This window comes from Pterocles gutturalis, unplaced genomic scaffold (genome assembly GCF_000699245.1).
Source record: "Pterocles gutturalis isolate BGI_N339 unplaced genomic scaffold, ASM69924v1 scaffold27625, whole genome shotgun sequence".
Classification (NCBI taxonomy): domain Eukaryota; kingdom Metazoa; phylum Chordata; class Aves; order Pterocliformes; family Pteroclidae; genus Pterocles; species Pterocles gutturalis.
Genome location: NW_010144418.1, coordinates 5,139 through 7,445, shown reverse-complemented (window position 1 = coordinate 7,445; position 2,307 = coordinate 5,139).

Genomic DNA, 2,307 nt, shown 5'->3' with positions numbered 1-2,307 from the left:
CCCAGGCGTACCCAGCAGAAACGTCCCTGTGGTCACCCCTTGTATTTACCTACCACTGCCCCAAAAGCATCTGCTCAGACTCCGACGGGAGCTTTCCATCAGCTCCTCATCCTGCACATAAGGAGGAAAAGCTCTGGCTGGCGCGTGTGCGTGGGCTCGGCAGCGTGGGAAGTACCACTGTGGGGTGGGATGGATGTAATATTTTTTAAGAAAAGTACAGAAAACAGGATGTTGTATTCTTTTTGCATCGATGCCACACTTGTATTTCGAAGCTGAAATGTACCCTGTTGGTTTCCTCATTTACCATTAAAACCATCAGGCTCCACAGTGGGGCTGTTTGAGGTGTTTTTCTCTCCCAGGGGGAGTTGGCTGCTGTGATTTGGGGTCGGATGGGAGTGAGCAGGAGGCAAAGGGTTTGTATGGGGAGCTGTGATGTGCCAAGGCGAGGGGGAAACAGGGGCTGAGAGATGCTCCCACCCCCTCTTCCCAGGCACCCCAAGGGCCACCCCCTGCCTCCTGGTGACCCAGCAGTGGGGGGAAAAGCTGGCTAACGACCCCAGTGAGCTGCGCCTGAGGCTTTGCTATATTATGGCCATCACCTGCTGCAAGCCTGAGCTGCCCTGCTCTTCCCAGGGTGCTGGGGAGGTGACATCCCAAGGGGCAGGGGCTCCCACGGTGGCCCCCAGTGCCAGGTCCCCTGCAGCACAGACACGGGTGAGCAGGGGAAAAGGGGTTCTCATGGCCAGGTAAAGCCTCTTTTACTTACTGTGCCTTTTATTTTATTTTCTACCGCCAGCAAGCAAGTAAACAACATATTATTTAAAAAAAAAAATCCCATCCAGGCTTTGAGCAACCTGGGCTAGTGGGAGGGGTCCCTGCCCATGGCAGGGGGTGGCACTGGGTGGTCTCTAAGGTCCCTTCCAACCCCAGCCGTTCAGTGATTTTATTTTTTTCTTACTTGTTCCTGTGTGTAGGACAAGCTGCACAGCCTGGGTGTCGATGCTGCTAGAGGAAGGCATGGGCTGTTGCACAGCTGCCCAGTTTTACAGAACAGAGATGTGGCCCCGCAGGGACAGTCCCCATGGGGGTGGCATGGGTGCGTGCATGCCTTTTGGCTGCCTCGGTGTCATTGCTGGGCATTGCAATACTGAATTTAAGAACTTGTAAAGAAGTGAAATCAGTTTTTTAGTACTTATAGTGAAACCACCCTTAACTTGCAGACTCCTTCCACCACGGCAAAAGCTGGGAGCTGGCCAGGTTTAGTGGAATTTCTGTTTTCATTTCCACCCTGTGTAGGCTTTTTCTATTTCAGCTCCAAAACGTGCAGCTTCCCTGCGAACGAGCCTCTTTCCTGACCCTGCCTCCTCTACCCCATGGTCGTCCCCCCACCCCCAAATCAGACTGGATATCTCGGCTGTGACTTGCCCCTTATTTTCTGGAGTCTTTGCATTAGCAATAGGATGGGGGATGCTGCGATGGCGATGATGCCCATCAGGGTCGCGGGTACCAAACCTCTGGTGCACAGCCGCATCGCTGGGGTGAGAGTGCAGGTTTGGTTGCAGCCCAGAGGTGCAAAATGGGCTGGGTGGCAGCTGCTGCTTTGATTAAAAATTCTCATAATGCCATTTTTGCTGGCTCTTTTGCTGCTGTGAACTCGCCTGTGTCCAGCAAGCGGTGCTGCTGCTCAGGACACCGGGACATTTCGGGTGCTACTGCTTCCGTGGGGCTGGGTTGCATGGCATGTGGACAGCTGGTGGGGATGGGAACCTGGAAAGGTTTTGGGTTTTTTTGGGCTCCTCCTGGAAAGCAAGGAATGTCTCAGAGCCCTGTGGTGAGCCCAGCCCATGGGCAGGACAGCTGGGGTGTTGTGAGGATGGGATGAAATGTGCTCTGTGAAATTTTTTTTTTTTTTTTTTTGCAGCTTGCGCATGACCTTCTGTCCATCCTCATCCTCCTGGGGCGAGTAGCAGCTGGGGAAGGGGCCGCTTGCCTTTACCCCACCCCCCAGCAAAGGGGATGGCAGGCTCTTGTCCTCTTCTTTCATGCACAGAGAGAAAACCTGGGTTGGTTTGGCTTTAGTTGGAGGAGGAGGGGTGCGTGCCTTGCAAACGGGACACGCGGTGTCCTGCTGCACCTTGTGCTTTGGGGGGGGCCAGCTGGGCTCCCCTGCACGTGGGTCCCCTCCCCGTGCATTCCCAGGGACGTGCAGCGGTTGCACGCACATGTCCCTGACAGTGATGCCTGAAATTTGCCTCCTGCTGGCTGGCTGGTTTCCCAAAGGCAGGAGGACAGTGCCCGAGATTCAGG